This window comes from Arachis hypogaea, chromosome 10, assembly GCF_003086295.3.
Source record: "Arachis hypogaea cultivar Tifrunner chromosome 10, arahy.Tifrunner.gnm2.J5K5, whole genome shotgun sequence".
In the NCBI taxonomy this organism is placed as follows: domain Eukaryota; kingdom Viridiplantae; phylum Streptophyta; class Magnoliopsida; order Fabales; family Fabaceae; genus Arachis; species Arachis hypogaea.
In genome coordinates this window covers 59,550,753-59,568,606 of record NC_092045.1, presented here as the reverse complement: position 1 = coordinate 59,568,606, position 17,854 = coordinate 59,550,753, and the positions used below count along the sequence as shown (strand labels likewise).

The window sequence follows — 17,854 nt, the reverse complement described above, 5'->3', positions numbered from 1 at the left end:
CTTTCAGGGTCTCAAACGCCTGCAGACACTGTGTGTCAAACACAAATGGTGTGTCAGCAGCTAACAGGTTACTCAGAGGTTTTGCAATTTTTAAAAAATCCTTTATAAACCTCCTGTAGAACCCTGCATGCCCAAGAAAGCTTCTGATTGCCTTAACATTGGCAGGTGGTGGTAATTTTTCAATTACCTCTACCTTTGCCTTATCCACCTCTATTCTCTTGCTTGAAATTTTGTGCCCAAGGACAATTCCTTCAGTCACCATAAAGTGACATTTCTCCCAGTTCAAAACCAGGTTAGTCTCTTGGCATCTTTTCAAGACAAGTGCTAGGTGATTAAGACAGGAGTTAAATGAGTCTCCATATACTGAAAAGTCATCCATGAAGACTTCCAGAAATTTCTCTACCATATCTGAGAAGATAGAGAGCATGCACCTCTGAAAGGTTGCAGGTGCATTGCACAGACCAAAAGGCATCCTCCTATAGGCAAACACGCCAGAAGGACAAGTGAATGCTGTTTTCTCTTGGTCCTGAGGATCTACTGCAATTTGGTTGTAGCCTGAATAGCCATCCAAAAAGCAGTAGTAGTCATGACCAGCTAGTCTTTCTAGCATTTGGTCTATGAATGGTAAAGGAAAATGATCCTTTCTGGTGGCTGTATTGAGCCTTCTGTAGTCAATACACATGCGCCACCCTGTGACTGTCCTTGTAGGAACCAGTTCATTTTTTTCATTATGAACCACTGTCATGCCTCCCTTTTTGGGAACAACTTGGACAGGGCTCACCCAGGGGCTATCAGAAATAGGATAAATAATCCCAGCCTCTAGTAATTTAGTGACCTCTTTCTGCACCACCTCCTTCATGGCAGGATTTAGCCTCCTCTGTGGTTGAACCACTGGTTTGGCATTATCCTCCAATAGGATCTTGTGCATGCATCTAGCTGGGCTAATACCCTTAAGATCACTTATGGACCACCCAAGAGCTGTCTTGTGTGTCCTTAGCACTTGAATCAGTGCTTCCTCTTCTTGTGGATTTAAAGCAGAGCTTATAATTACTGGAAAAGTATCACCCTCTCCCAGAAATGCATATTTCAGGGATGGTGGTAGTGGTTTGAGTTCAGGCTTGGGAGGCTTATCCTCCTCTTGAGGAATTTTCGAAAATTCCTTTGCCTCCTCTAGTTCTTCTTGATCAGGTTGAGCATCCTTGAAGATGTCCTCAAGTTCTGATTCTAGGCTCTCAGCCTTATTGATCTCTTCTACTAGAGAGTCAATAATGTCAGCGCCCATGCAGTCATTTGGTGTGTCTGGATGCTGCATGGCTTTTACAGCATTCAGCTTGAACTCATCCTCATTGACCCTCAAGGTTACTTCCCCTTTTTGTACATCAATGAGAGTTCGTCCAGTTGCTAGGAAAGGTCTTCCTAAAATGAGAGTTGCACTCTTGTGCTCCTCCATTTCCAGCACCACAAAGTCAGTTGGAAAGGCAAATGGCCCAACCTTGACAATCATGTCCTCAATTATGCCTGATGGGTATTTAATGGAGCCATAAGCAAGTTGGAGGCATATCCGGGTTGGTTTGACTTCTCCAGTCAACCCAAGCTTTCTGATAGTGGATGCAGGTATTAGATTGATGCTTGCTCCAAGGTCACACAGAGCTGTCTTGGTGCAAGCACCTTCTAATGTGCATGGTATCATAAAGCTCCCTAGATCTTGAAGCTTTTCTGGTAAGCTCTTTAATATGACTGCACTGCATTCTTCAGTGAGAAACACTTTTTCAGTTTCTCTCCAATCCTTCTTATGGCTTAAGATTTCTTTCATGAACTTAGCATAAGAAGGTATTTGCTCAAGTGCCTCTGCAAACGGAATCTTTATTTCAAGAGTCCTTAGATAGTCTGCAAAGCGGGCAAATTGCTTATCCTGTTCCGCTTGGCGGAGTTTTTGAGGATAAGGCATCTTGGCTTTATATTCTTCAACCTTAGATGCTGCAGGTTTATTCCTTACAGAAGTGGTTGAAGGAGCCTTGTTAGAGGGATTACTGTCAGCACTCTCAGGTGTCTGATCTTCCCTTGGCGTTTGAACGCCAGGATTGGGTGGAGATTGGGCGTTTAACGCCAGCTTTTCCCCCTTTTCTGGCGTTTGAACGCCAGAACTGGGCAAGGAATGGGCGTTTAACGCCAACTTTCCTTCCCTTTCTGGCGTTTGAACGCCAATAACATTCCTCTCTGGGCTCTTACTGTCCTCAGAGGGATTTTGCACAGTGGTTTGGTTGTCCTCTGTCAATTGTTCCTTGTTTGGCTTTTTACTCTTTTGAACAGTGTTATTCAGGGTCTTCCCACTCCTCAATTGAACTGCTTGACATTCCTCTGTTATCTGTTTAGATAATTGCTGTTTTGCTTGATTCAACTGCAGTTCTATGCTCTTGTTAGCAACTTTAGTTTCATGGAGCATCTCTTTAAAGTCTGCTAACTGTTCTGTCATTAGGAGCAGTTGCTGATTAAGCTCAGTTATCTGTTCTTGAGGACTAGGGTCAGTGACTACAGCCATGACTTCCTCTTTTGGAGAGAACTCATTGCTAGAGTACAAATATTGGTTTCTAGCAACAGTGTCTATGAGCTCTTGAGCTTCTTCAATTGTCTTTCTCATGTGTATAGATCCACCAGCTGAGTGGTCTAAAGACATCTGAGCTTTTTTTGTAAGCCCATAGTAGAAAATGTCTAACTGTACCCACTCTGAAAACATTTCAGAGGGACATTTTCTTAGTATACCTCTATACCTCTCCCAGGCATTGTAAAGGGATTCATTATCCTCTTGTTTAAAGCCTTGGATGTCCAGCCTTAACTGTGTCATCCTTTTTGGAGGGTAAAGGTGATTCAGGAATTTGTCTGACAACTGTTTCCATGTCTTTATGCTTGCTGTAGGTTGGTTATTCAACCACCTTTTAGCTTGATCTTTTACAGCAAATGGAAACAGTAATAGTCTGTAGACATCCTGATCCACCTCTTTATCATGTACTGTGTCAGCAATTTGTAAAAACTGTGCCAGAAACTCAGTAGGTTCTTCCTGTGGAAGACCGGAATACTGGCAATTTTGCTGCACTATGATAATGAGTTGAGGATTTAGCTCAAAGCTGCTTGCTTTGATGGGAGGTGTACAGATGCTACTCCCATATGCAGCTGTAATGGGGTTAGCATATGACCCCAGAGTCCTTCTGGACTGTTCAATTCCACTTAGGTCCATGATGGAGAAAGGGAATATGATATAGATTCACAAGTAAAGTTTTTTTTTTAATTTTTTTTTATTTAAAAGTGACCGAAAATAATAAAAGAAAATAAATGGAAAATAAAATAAAATTTTGAAAAACTAAAAGAAAAAAATAAAATCAAAGTAAATTGGAGACTAAATCAATCAACTAATTAAAAAGATTTTGGAATTGGAAATTAAAAAGATATGATTGAAAATTATTTTGAAAAAGATATGATTGAGAAGATATGATTGCAAATAAAAATGATTGAAAAGATCTGATTGAAAAATTTTTATGAAAAAGATTTGATTTTTAAAAAGAGGAAAGAGAAAAACAACAAAAAGACACCAAACTTAAAATTTTAGAAAATCAAACACAAAATTTTTCGAAAATTTTTAAAGGAAAAACACAAAGAGGACACCAAACTTAGAATTTTTATGAATAAAAAAGGGACTAAGAACATGCAAAAAATCGAAAATTAAAAGAGAAACAAAAGCATGCAATTGACACCAAACTTAGAATATGAGACTAGACTCAACTAAAAGACTCTAAACCAACAAAAATAAAACAGTCCTAATCTAAGCAACAAGATAAGCCGTCAGTTGTCCAAACACAACAATCCCCGGCAACGGCGCCAAAAACTTGGTGCACGAAATTGCAATCACACTTTTGCAATCCCGCACAACTAACCAGCAAGTGCACTGGGTCGTCCAAGTAATACCTTGCGTGAGCAAGGGTCGATCCCACGGAGATTGTCGGCTTGAAGCAAGCTATGGTTATCTTGTAAATCTTAGTCAGGATACCAGAAATTATCAGGATTGATTGTGAAAAGCAGAAGAACATGAAATGTTTACTTGTTTTACAGTAATGGAGAATAGGTTGAGGTTTGGAGATGCTCCATCTTCTGAATCTCTGCTTTCCTACTGTCTTCTTCTTCAAACACGCAAGTCTCCTTCCATGGCAAGCTGTATGTAGGGTTTCACCGTTGTCAATAGCTACCTCCCATCCTCTCAGTGAAAGCGATTGCATATGCTCTGTCACAGCATAGCGGAATTCATCTGTCGGTTCTCAATCAGGCCGGAATAGAATCCAGTGATTCTTTTGCGTCTGTCACTAACGCCCCGCCTTCAGGAGATTGAAGCACGTCACAGTCATTCAATCATTGAATCCTACTCAGAATACCACAGACAAGGTTTAGACCTTCCGGATTCTCTTGAATGCCGCCATCAGTTCTAGCTTATACCACGAAGATTCCGATTAAAGAATCCAAGAGATAACTACTTAATCTAAGGTAGAACGGAGGTGGTTGTCAGTCACACGTTCATGGTTGAGAATGATGATGATTGTCACGGATCATCACATTCATCCGGGTTAAGAACAAGTATTATCTTAGAATGGAAGCAAGCATGATTGAATGAGAAACAGTAGTAATTGCATTAATCCATCAAGACACAGCAGAGCTCCTCACCCCCAACCATGGGGTTTAGAGACTCATGCTGTGGAAGAAAACGTGTAGAATGTCATAAGGTCATCAGGTGTTGATACAATGTCAAAAGATCCTATTAATAGTAAACTAGTATCCTAGGGTATACAGAAATGAGTAAATGACGTAAAAATCCACTTCTGGGTCCACTTGGTGTGTGCTTGGGCTGAGCAATGAAGCTTTTATGTGTAGAGACGTTTTCTGGAGTTAAACGCCAGTTCTCATGCCAGTTTGGGCGTTTAACTCCAAATTTTATGCCAGTTCCGGCGTTTAACGCTGGAATTTCTGAGGGAGACTTTGAGCGCCGGTTTGGCCCATCAAATCTCGGGCAAAGTATGGACTATCATATATTGCTGGAAAGCCCAGGATGTCTACTTTCCAATGCCGTTGAGAGCGTGCCAATTGGGCCTCTGTAGCTCCAGAAAATCCGCTTCGAATACAGGGAGGTCAGAATCCAACAGCATCTGCAGTCCTTTTTGGTCTCGGAATCAGATTTTTGCTCAGGACCCTCAATTTCAGCCAGAAAATACCTGAAATCACAGAAAAACACACAAACTCATAGTAAAGTCCAGAAAAGTGAATTTTAGCTAAAAACTAATAAAAATATACTAAAAACTAACTAGATTATACTAAAAACATACTAAAAACAATGCCAAAAAGCATACAAATTATCCGCTCATCAGTACAGCAGAGCTCCACACCTTAATCTATGGTGTGTAGAAACTCCACCGTTGAAAATACATAAGAACAAGGTCTAGGCATGGCCGAATGGCCAGCCTCCTAATGATCTAAGATAGCATCAGAACAAAGATAACTACCCAGATTGATATTAATACAATAGTAAAAGGTCCTACTTATAGAGAACTAGTAGCCTAGGGTTTACAGAGATGAGTAAATGACATAAAAATCCACTTCCGGGCCCACTTGGTGTGTGCTTGGGTTGAGCATTGAAGCATTTTCGTGTAGAGACTCTTCTTGGAGTTAAACGCCAGCTTTTGTACCAGTTTGGGCGTTTAACTCCCACTTTGGTGCCAGTTCCGGCGTTTAACACTGGAAATTCTGAGGGTGACTTTGAACGCCGGTTTGGGCCATCAATTGGGCTTCTGTAGCTCCAGAAAATCCGCTTCGAGTGAAGGGAGGTCAGAATCTAACAGCATCTGCAGTCTTTTTTAGTCTCTGAATCAGATTTTTGCTCAGGTCCCTCAATTTCAGCCAGAAAATACCTGAAATCACAGAAAAACACACAAACTCATAGTAAAGTCCAGAAAAGTGAATTTTAACTAAAAACTAATAAAAATATACTAAAAACTAACTAGATCATACTAAAAACATACTAAAAACAATGCCAAAAAGCGTACAAATTATCCGCTCATCACAACACCAAACTTAAATTGTTGCTTGTCCTCAAGCAACTGAAAGTCAAACAAGATAAAAAGAAGAGAATATGCAATGAATTCCAAAAACATCTATGAAGATCAGTATTAATTAGATGAGCGGGGCTTTTAGCTTTTTGCCTCTGAATAGTTTTGGCATCTCACTCTATCCTTTGAAATTCAAAATGATTGGCTTCTTTAGGAACTCAGAATCCAGATAGTGTCATTCCTAGTTAAGTATGATGATTCTTGAATACAGCTACTTATTGAGTCTTGGCCGTGGCCCAAAGCACTCTGTCTTCCAGTATTACCACCAGATACATACATGCCACAGACACATAATTGGGTGAACCTTTTCGGATTGTGACTCAGCTTTGCTACAGTCCCCAATTAGAGGTGTCCAAGGTTCTTAAGCACACACTTTTTGCCTTGGATCACAACTTTATTTCTTTCTTTTTCTTTCTTTTTCTCTTTTTTTTCGTTTTCTTTTCTCTCTTTTTTTTTCTTTTTTTTTGTATTCACTGCTTTTCCTTGCTTCAAGAATCATTTTAATGATTTTTCAGATCCTCAGTAACATGTCTCCTTTTTCATCATTCTTTCAAGAGCCAACATTCATGAACCACAAATTCAAAAGACATATGCACTGTTTAAGCATACATTCAGAAAACAAAAGTATTGCTACCACATCAAAATAATTAAACTGTTATAAAATTTAAAATTCATGCAATTCTTCTCTTTTTCAATTAAGAACATTTTTCATTTAAGAGAGGTGATGGATTCATAGGACATTCATAACTTTAAGGCATAGACACTAAGACACTAATGATCACAAGACACAAACATAGATAAACATAAGCACTAAAATTCGAAAAACAGAAAAATAAAGAACAAGGAAATTAAAGAACGGGTCCACCTTAGTGATGGCGGCTTGTTCTTCCTCTTGAAGATCCTATGGAGTGCTTGAGCTCCTCAATGTCTCTTCCTTGTCTTTGTTGCTCCTCTCTCATGATTCTTTGATCTTCTCTAATTTCATGGAGGAGGACGGAGTGTTCTTGGTGCTCCACCCTTAGTTGTCCCATGTTGGAACGCAATTCTCCTAGGGAGGTGTTTAGTTGCTCCCAATAGTTTTGTTGAGGAAAGTGCATCCCTTGAGGCATCTCAGGGATTTGATGATGAGAGGGGTCTCTTGTTTGCTCCATCCTCTTCTTAGTGATGGGCTTGTCCTCATCAATGGGGATGTCTCCCTCTATGTCAACTCCAACTGAATAATAGAGGTGACAAATGAGATGAGGAAAGGCTAACCTTGCCAAGGTAGAGGACTTGTCCGCCACCTTATAAAGTTCTTGGGATATCACCTCATGAACTTCTATTTCTTCTCCAATCATGATGCTATGAATCATGATAGCCCGGTCTATAGTAACTTCGGACCGGTTGCTAGTGGGATTGAGCGTTGGATGAACTCCAACCACCCCCTAGCCACGGGCTTGAGGTCATGCCTTCTCAATTGAACCGGCTTTCCTCTTGAATCTCTCTTCCATTGGGTGCCCTCTTCACAAATGACTGAGAGGACTTGGTCCAACCTTTGATCAAAGTTGACCCTTCTAGTGTAAGGATGTTCATCTCCTTGCATCATGGGCAAGTTGAATGCCAACCTTACATTTTTCGGACTAAAATTCAAGTATTTCCCCCGAACCATAGTAAGCCAATTCTTTGGGTCCGGGTTCACACTTTGATCGTGGTTCTTGGTGATCCATGCATTGGCATAGAACTCTTGAACCATTAAGATTCCGACTTGTTGAATGGGGTTGGTGAGAACTTCCCAACCTCTTCTTCGGATCTCATGTCGGATCTCCGGATATTCACTCTTTTTGAGTGAAAAAGGGACCTCGGGGATCACCTTCTTCAAGGCCACAACTTCATAGAAGTGGTCTTGATGCACCCTTGAGATGAATCTCTCCATCTCCCATGACTCGGAGGTAGAAGCTTTTGCCTTCCCTTTCCTCTTTCTAGAGGTTTCTCCGGCCTTGGATGCCATAAATGGTTATGGAAAAACAAAAAGCAATGCTTTTACCACACCAAACTTAAAAGGTTTGCTCGTCCTCGAGCAAAAGAAGAAAGAAGAGAGTAGAAAAAGAAGAAATGAGAAAGAAGGGAATGGCTTTGTGTTCGGCCAAAAAGGGAGAGTAGTGGTGTTTAGGTTGTGTGAAAATGAAAGAATGAAGATGGGTTTATATAGGAGTGGGGGGCTCATGGTTCGGTCATGTATGGGTGGGTTTGGGAGGGAAAGTGGTTTGAATTTGAAGGGTGAGGTAGGTGGGGTTTTATGAAGGATAGATGTGAGTGGTGAAGAGAAAGATGGGATTTGATAGGTGAAGGGTTTTTGGGGAAGAGGTGTTGAGGTGATTGGTGAATGGGTGAAGAAGAGAGAGAGTGGTAGGGTAGGTGGGGATCCTGTGGGGTCCACAGATCCTGAGGTGTCAAGGAAAAGTCATCCCTGCACCAAATGGCATGCAAAAATGCGTTTTGAGCCAATTCTGGCGTTAAACGCCGGGCTGGTGCCCATTTCTGGCGTTTAACGCCAAGTGCTTGCCCTTTTCTGGCGTTTAACGCCAGTCTGGTGCCCCTTTCTGGCATTAAACGCCCAGAATGGTGCCAGACTGGGCGTTAAACGCCCAACAGCTAGCCTTACTGGCGTTTAAACGCCAGCACGCTCTCCTCCAGGGTGTGCTGTTTTTCTTTCTGTTTTTCATTCTGTTTTTGCTTTTTTCATTGATTTTGTGACTTCTCATGATCATCAACCTACAGAAAACATAAAATAAAAAGAGAATAGATAAAATATAACATTCGGTTGCCTCCCAACAAGCGCTTCTTTAATGTCATTAGCTTGACAGAGGACTCTCATGGAGCCTCAGAAATGCTCAGAGCTATGTTGGAACCTCCCAACACCAAACTTAGAGTTTGAATGTGGGGGTTCAACACCAAACTTAGAAGTTGGTTGTAGCCTCCCAACACCAAACTTAGAGTTTGACTGTGGGGGCTCTGTTTGGCTCTGTTTTGAGAGAAGCTCTTCATGCTTCCTCTCCATGGTGACAGAGGGATATCCTTGAGCTTTAAACACCAAGGATTCTTCATTCACTTGAATGATCAATTCTCCTCTATCAACATCAATCACAGCCTTTGCTGTGGCTAGGAAGGGTCTGCCAAGGATGATGGATTCATCCATGCACTTCCCAGTCTCAAGAACTATGAAATCAGCAGGGATGTAATGGTTTTCAACCTTTACCAGAACATCCTCTGCAAGTCCATAAGCTTGTTTTCTTGAGTTGTCTGCCATCTCTAGTGAGATTTTTGCAGCTTGCACCTCAAAGATCCCTAGCTTCTCCATTACAGAGAGAGGCATGAGGTTTACACTTGACCCTAGGTCACACAAGGCCTTCTTAAAGGTCATGGTGCCTATGGTACAAGGTATTGAAAACTTCCCAGGATCCTGTCTTTTTTGAGGTAGTTTCTGCCTAGACAAGTCATCCAGTTCTTTAGTGAGCAAAGGGGTTTCATCCTCCCAAGTCTCATTACCAAATAACTTGTCATTTAGCTTCATGATTGCTCCAAGGTATTTAGCAACTTGCTCTTCAGTGACATACTCATCCTCTTCAGAGGAAGAATACTCATCAGAGCTCATGAATGGCAGAAGTAAGTTCAATAGAATCTCTATGGTCTCATTTTGAGCCTCAGATCCCCATGGTTCCTCATTGGGGAACTCATTGGAGGCCAGTGGACGTCCATTGAGGTCTTCCTCAGTGGCGTTCACTGCCTCTTCCTCCTCTCCAAATTCGGCCATGTTGATGGCTTTGCACTCTCCTTTTGGATTTTCTTCTGTATTGCTTGGGAGAGTACTAGGAGGGAGTTCAGTAATTTTCTTGCTCAGCTGACCCACTTGTCCCTCCAAGTTTCTAATGGAGGACCTTGTTTCAGTCATGAAACTTTGAGTGGTTTTGATTAGATCAGAGACCATGGTTGCTAATTCAGAGGTGTTCTGCTTAGAACTCTCTGTCTGTTGCTAAGAAGATGATGGAAAAGGCTTGCGATTGCTAAACCTGTTTCTTCCACCATTATTATTGTTGAAACCTTGTTGAGGTCTCTGTTGATCTTTCCATGAGAGATTTGGATGATTTCTCCGTGAAGGATTATAGGTGTTTTCATAGGGTTCTCCCATGTAATTCACCTCTTCCATTGAAGGGTTCTCAGGATCATAAGCTTCTTCTTCAGATGAAGCTTCCTTAGTACTGCTTGGTGCATTTTGCATTCCAGACAGACTTTGAGAAATCATATTGACTTGTTGAGTCAATATTTTGTTCTGAGCCAATATGGCATTCAGAGTGTCAATCTCAAGAACTCCTTTCTTCTGACTAGTCCCATTGTTCATAGGATTCCTTTCAGAAGTGTACATGAATTGGTTATTTGCAACCATTTCAATTAGTTTTTGAGCTTCTGTAGGCGTCTTCTTCAGATGAAGAGATCCTCCAGCAGAGCTATCCAAAGACATCTTGGATAGTTCAGAGAGACCATCATAGAAAATTCCTATGATGCTCTATTCAGAAAGCATATCAGAGGGACACTTTCTGATTAATTGTTTGTATCTTTCCCAAGCTTCATAGAGGGATTCTCCTTCCTTCTGTCTGAAGGTTTGGACTTCCACTCTAAGCTTACTCAATTTTTTGAGGTGGAAAGAACTTTGCCAATAAGGCATTGACTAGCTTTTCCCAAGAGTTCAGGCTTTCTTTAGGTTGTGAGTCCAACCATGTTCTAGCTCTGTCTCTTATAGCAAAGGGGAATAGCATAAGTCTGTAGACCTCAGGGTCAACCCCATTAGTCTTGACAGTGTCACAGATTTGCAAGAATTCAGCTAAGAACTGATGAGGATCTTCCAATGGAAGTCCATGGAACTTGCAATTCTGTTGCATTAGAGAAACTAATTGAGGCTTAAGCTCAAAGTTGTTTGATCCAGTGGCAGGGATAGAGATGCTTCTTCCATAGAAATCGGGAGTAGGTGCAGTAAAGTCACCCAGCACCTTCCTTGCATTATTGGCATTGTTGTTGTTTTCGGCTGCCATGTGTTCTTCTTCTTTGAAGATTTCTGTTAGGTCCTCTACAGAGAATTGTGCCTTAGCTTCTCTTAGCTTTCGCTTCAAGGTCCTTTCAGGTTCAGGATCAGCCTTAACAAGAATGCTTTTGTCTTTGCATCTGCTCATATGAAAGAGAAGAAAACAAGGAAATATGGAATCCTCTATGTCACAGTATAGAGATTCCTTAAGGTGTCAGAGGAAAAGAAAAATAGAAGGTAGAAGCATAAAATTCGAACTTATCAAAGAAGATGGAGTTCGAATTGTGCATTAGGGAATAGTGTTAGTCCATAAATGGAAGGATGTGAGAAGGGGGGAAGTAATTTTCGAAAAATACTAATTGATTTTCGAAAACCATGATTTGAGAAAGAAATCAAGTGATTTTTGAAAAAGATTTTGAAATTAGAAATTAAAAAGATATGATTGAAAACTATTTTGAAAAAGATGTGATTAGGAAGATATGATTGGTTTTAAAAAAAATGTGATTGAGAAGATATGATTTGAAAAACATTTTAAAAAGATTTGATTTTGAAAATTAATGACTTGGCTATCAAGAAAAGATATGATTCAAACATTAAACCTTTCTCAACAGAAAAGACAACATACTTGAAATGTTGAATCAAATCATTAATTGATAGCAAGTATCCTTAAAAATAGGAAGAAATTGATTTTGAAAAAGATTTGATTGAAAAGATTGATTTGAAAAGGATTTGATTTTGAAAACATTTTGAAAACTTGAAAAAAATTTGTATTAAAAACAGAATCTTCCCTCTTGTGCCATCCTGGCGTTAAACGCCCAGAATGGTGCACATTCTGGCGTTTAACGCCCAAATTTCTACCCTTTTGGGCTTTAAACGCCCAGCCAGGCACCCTGGCTGGCGTTTAAACGCTAGTCTGTCTTCTTCACTGGGCATTTTGAATGCCCAGCTTTTTCTGTGTAGTTCCTCTGCTGTATGTTCTGAATCTTCAATTCTCTGTATTATTGACTTGAAAAGACACAAATTAAAAATATTTTTGGATTTTTAATAGTGAGGAATAATCAAAATGCAACTAAAATCAAATAACAATGCATGCAAGACACCAAACTTAGCAGTTTGTATACTACTGACACTAATGAGAATGCATATGAGACACATAAACACTCAAGTCAAGAGAATTCAAAGATCAGAGTAAGAAATCATCAAGAACAACTCGAAGATTAATGAAGACACATGCATGAATGCAAAAAGAACAAAAACATGCAATTGACACTAAACTTAACATGAGACTCTAGACTCAAACAAGAAATTTTTTGGATTTTTTTGATTTTGTAATTTTTTTTGTGCTTTTTCGAAAATTAAGTTAAAAAGAAAATAAAGATATCAAAATTCTTAATGAGAATTCCAGGAATCATGCAATGTTAGTCTAAAGCTTCAGTCTAAAGAAATTAGACATGGCTGAACAAGCTTCAGCAGGACATTGCATTCAAGAGCTAAATTGATGAAAACCAATCAGCTTTGGTGATGATAAGAACATCACCTTGAAACACTAGAATTCATTCTTAAGAACTCTGAAGAAAAATACCTAATCTAAGCAACAAGATGAACCGTCAGTTGTCCAAACTCAACAATCCCCGGCAACGGCACCAAAAACTTGGTGCACGAAATTGTGATCAATACTTTTCACAAATCAAATAATCCCCGGTGATGAACCCAAAAACTTGGTGTTCAATACCATGGCATAAACACAACTTCGCACAACTAACCAGCAAGTGTACTGGGTCGTCCAAGTAATAAACCTTACGCGAGTAAGGGTCGATCCCATAGAGATTGTTGGTATGAAGCAAGCTATGGTCACCTTGTAAATCTTAGTCAGGCAAACTCAAATGGATATGGGTGATATACGAATAAACACAAAGATAAAGATAGAGATACTTATGTAATTCATTGGTGGGAATTTTAGATAAGCGTATGAAGATGCTTGGTCCCTTCCGTCTCTCTGCTTTCCTACTGTCTTCATCCAATCCTTCTTACTCCTTTCCATGGCAAGCTTATGCAAGGGTTTCACCGTTGTCAGTGGCTACCTCCCATCCTCTCAGTGGAAATGTTCAACGCACCCTGTCACGGCACGGCTATCCATCTGTCGGTTCTCAATCAGGCCGGAATAGAATCCAGTGATTCTTTTGCGTCTGTCACTAACGCCCTGCCCTCAGGAGTTTGAAGCTCGTCACAGTCATTCAATCATTGAATCCTACTCAGAATACCACAGACAAGGTTAGACCTTCCGGATTCTCTTGAATGCCGCCATCAATTCTAGCCTGTACCACGAAGACTCTGATCTCACGGAATGGCTGGCTCGTTTGTCAGGCGAGCACTCGGTTGTCAGGCTATCAACCATGCGTCGTGTATCAGGAATCCAAGAGATATCCACCCAATCTAAGGTAGAACGGAGGTGGTTGTCAGGCACACGTTCATAGGTGAGAATGATGATGAGTGTCACGGATCATCACATTCATCAAGTTGAAGAACAAGTGGTATCTTAGAACAAGAACAAGCAGAATTGAATAGAAGAACAGTAGTAATTGCATTAATACTCGAGGTACAGCAGAGCTCCACACCTTAATCTATGGTGTGTAGAAACTCCACCGTTGAAAATACATAAGAACAAGGTCTAGGCATGGCCGAATGGCCAGCCTCCCAATGATCTAAGATAGCATCAGAACAAAGATAACTACCCAGATTGATATCAATACAATAGTAAAAGGTCATACTTATAGAGAACTAGCAGCCTAGGGTTTACAGAGATGAGTAAATGACATAAAAATCCACTTCCGGGCCCACTTGGTGTGTGCTTGGGCTGAGCATTGAAGCATTTTCGTGTAGAGACCCTTCTTGGAGTTAAACGCCAGCTTTTGTACCAGTTTGGGCGTTTAACTCCCACTTTGGTGCCAGTTCCGGCGTTTAACGCTGGAAATTCTGAGGGTGACGTTGAACGCCGGTTTGGGCCATCAAATCTTGAGCAAAGTATGAACTATCATATATTGCTGGAAAGCCTAGGATGTCTACTTTCCAACGCCGTTGAGAGCGCGCCAATTGGGCTTCTGTAGCTCCAGAAAATCCGCTTCGAGTGCAGGGAGGTCAGAATCCAACAGCATCTGTAGTCCTTTTTAGTCTCTGAATCAGATTTTTGCTCAGGTCCCTCAATTTCAGCCAGAAAATACCTGAAATCACAGAAAAACATACAAACTCATAGTAAAGTCCAAAAAAGTAAATTTTAACTAAAAACTAATAAAAATATACTAAAAACTAACTAGATCATACTAAAAACAATGCCAAAAAGCGTACAAATTATCCGCTCATCAATGTGCCTAGGGAGATGTGCCCCTTGGGAAGCAGAACATGCATGCATGCATCATTGAACGCCTAAATGCATGCAGCCAATGGGAGGAGGATCCTCGTCAAAGCCTCAACAATGCATGCAGACCGTCCATTCCATGAACCCTTTAGATGAACAACTCAATCTCAACCCTTCATGAGCACTAACGAGCTCCTTCTTCATTCATTGTGGTTTTGTTGGAAAGCTTGAAGAATCTGCCTATTAATAGCCGTAGCACCAAACGGTTCACACACTCATTCAAGCTACCTTCATATGAAAACCATAATCCCCTTTACTCCTAAAACCAACATAATTCCCTTATCTCACAACAGAACCGAACCAAAACTCAGCCCAAACACAACACATACTTCTTCTATTCTCACTTTTCCTTTCTTGTCACCTCAAATCCAATGGCCTCTTCAAGTTCAAAAAGAAGGCCGGGAAAGGAACCTATGGTAGCAGAACCTCCATCATTTGATGCAAACAAATTTAGATCCCAATTCCATGAAGGGAGATATCATAGGTTCACGAAGACAAAGAATGTCATCTATGAGAAAGTTCTTGATTTGAGGGAAGGAGAATATCCCATCATGAGGCAAATCACTAAAGAAAGAAGGTGGGAACTCTTATGTGCTCCTCTTGTTGACATCAGTGCAGTCATGATCAGGGAGTTCTATGCAAATGCTGTAAAAGAAAACAAAGATAGTGCCCCTTACACAAGTTATGTCAGAGGAGTTGAAGTGAGTTTTAGCCCAGCTGCCATCACAAGGGCCCTCAACTTGAGAACCATAACTTATGCAGAGCCCACCTATGAAACCAGATTGCAGATGGAAAACAATCCTGATGAGATCTTGCAATGGTTATGTGTGGAGAATACAGATTGGGAAAGAGATTCAAAGGGAGTTCCAAGTCACTTGAGAAGGATAAATCTTACTCCTGTGGCCAAGGGATGGTATGAAATAGTGAGAAGATCTATCCTTCCTACTGGAAACGCCTCTTGGGTCACAATCAAACGAGCACTCTTGACATACTGCATCTTACATGGAGGTGAAATCAACCTCGCACAACTCATAGCCGAAAGTATTCAAGAGATGGCCAATAGCACAAGCAAATCAAGTGGTCTTGGACATCCAAGTACCATCCTCAGGCTATGTGACAAAGCTAGAGTAATCCTTGAAGATGAGGACACAGAAAAAGTGAAAAAGGGAAAAGGAATCACTAAGAAGAGTATGGAGGGAATGAATGAAGAAGAAGATCAAGAAGGGGTGGTAGCTCCTAGACAAAGGAGATCACAAAGAGAGGAAGGACGAAATCAAGCTCATGATGCCATAGACATGAGCCAATTACAAAGATCAATTGAAGAACTATCTCAGCAACTCATGCAGGCTCAACAAGGCCAAAATCAGGGGGGCCAAGAGAAATATCTAGAGCCCTACCCAGAATTTAGAGAGCAATATTTGAAAGATAAAGAGGAACGAGAAGCTTGGCAGCATCAAATGGAGGAGAAACAAGAGAGATGGCAACAACAAATGATGACTCAGCAGCAAGAATTTCAAGCATAGATTCTTGAAGGACAAAAAGAGCAATACAAAGAATTCAAAGAATCATATGATAAGCTGTATTTTAGTCAAGCTAAAGCAGGGGAATATAGTCACAACCTGTATCAATGGAAAAATATTCATCACACCATGGGAGAAGTGAGATACGCACAAAGAATGGAGAATGATGAAAACATGCAAGCAAGGTTGGAGTACTTGACCCATAATTTGCCAACACTCAATCCTGAGATCAAGCCATTTGAGTAATGCCCTGAATTTGTAGCCAAGCAACAGGCAAGATCTCATCAATATACTGAGGCAACTTTCAAAAGATTGGAAGAAGTTGGGCTCTCAGGACTCTTAGATTCTGTTTGGGGTAGAAGATGTCCAGGTGAAGAGATCCGAGATTATTCCAAGACAGGGAAGAGAAAGAAGAAAAAGGGAGAATCATGCAGCAACCATGACCATTAGAAGGTGGCAAAGTTCCTTCATATTTCCTCTTTCATGTCTCTAATAAGGAGATGCATGTCTGAAACATGATATGCCTCCATCATCTATTTCTTTTTAATTCATGCAATTTTTGTTCTTTGTTTTCATTTTAGTTATTTAATAAATAGCTAGAGAAATGCTAAATCTGCATAATGCTTGTTATCCATCACTTAGCTTGAAATTTTGTCTTGTTTCCCACATGCTTAAATAAAAGAGATTTGTTTGAATTGAAAAGCGAAGTATCCAATGTTGCATAAGTAAGAATGGAAGTTAATGGTGGTATATGTGTTTGATTAAATGCATAACTCATGAAATAATTGTTGCGTAATATCATTCTCATTCAAATGTGAGTTAGCTTGCTGTTACAAAGACTCTTATCAATAATGAAAAAGCCCTTGGGAACAAAAACAGAAAGAAAAGGAAGAAGAAAAAGCCAAAATGGCAAGAAAGACAAAGAATAAAGGTTGGACACCAATAGCTTGGACCCTAGGACATATGCCTGTGGTGTTCTTGTACTAAGATATGCTTGGATGAGTAAATTCTAAGGAGTATTTTAAAACCCGGTCACTTAGATCAACTGATTTGGGATGGCCAATTGAAAGTCCACAATAAAGAGCAACTTAGATACAGAACATTTAGTTATCCCAAAGAGATGCTGGGCATCAATGATCCTAGGAAGAAATAGTGAGCCATGTGTCTGTGGTAGAAAGATGTTGAGAAAAAAAATAATAAAGCCAAAGGCTACTACTGCAACATTAGACACCAAACCTCTAAAAGAATAATAAGCTTGTTAAGCATTATAAGCCAAGAAAAGTTAGCAAGGGATTAATTAAAAAGTGAGTCTTATAACAGCAAGTTTAGCAAGCCTTTGAGGACAGATGTATATTATGTAACAGTAACAATAATTGAGTTATCATTGTCTGCATAAAGATCCCATAAATCAAGTTCTGCTATATGCCTAATAAGGATATGTGTTCTTTTCTTAATTCATTTCAATTGCTCTTAATTTTGATGCTTGCTTGTGGACAAGCAAGATTTCAGTTTGGTGTTATGATGACAAGTCATCATATACCCATTTTTCAAGCTAATTTCACTTGTTTTGTTAGTCTTTATGCACTTTCTTGCATCCTAAGTAAGTGATTTGGAGTGAAAATGCATAACTTCTTTAAATCAAACAACCACCATGAAATTAATGTTAACTCATGAGGTTTAAGCTAATTTTAATTGAATTTTAATTGATTTATAAGCCTTGTGAATTTAG

The 17,854-nt window shown here is 40.1% G+C and overlaps 1 long non-coding RNA gene and 1 other non-coding gene across 2 annotated transcripts in view; both read left to right on the top strand.

The window, feature by feature from the left end:
- The window catches only part of LOC140175847 (uncharacterized), a 235,569-nt gene that overhangs the window by 188,000 nt on the left and 29,715 nt on the right, over positions 1 to 17,854 (top strand). The gene's annotated exons all lie outside the window — the stretch shown is intronic.
- On the top strand, positions 10,690 to 10,797 carry LOC112718605 (small nucleolar RNA R71). Its single transcript, XR_003160937.1, has one exon. It is a non-coding gene; the product is annotated as a small nucleolar RNA R71 (small nucleolar RNA).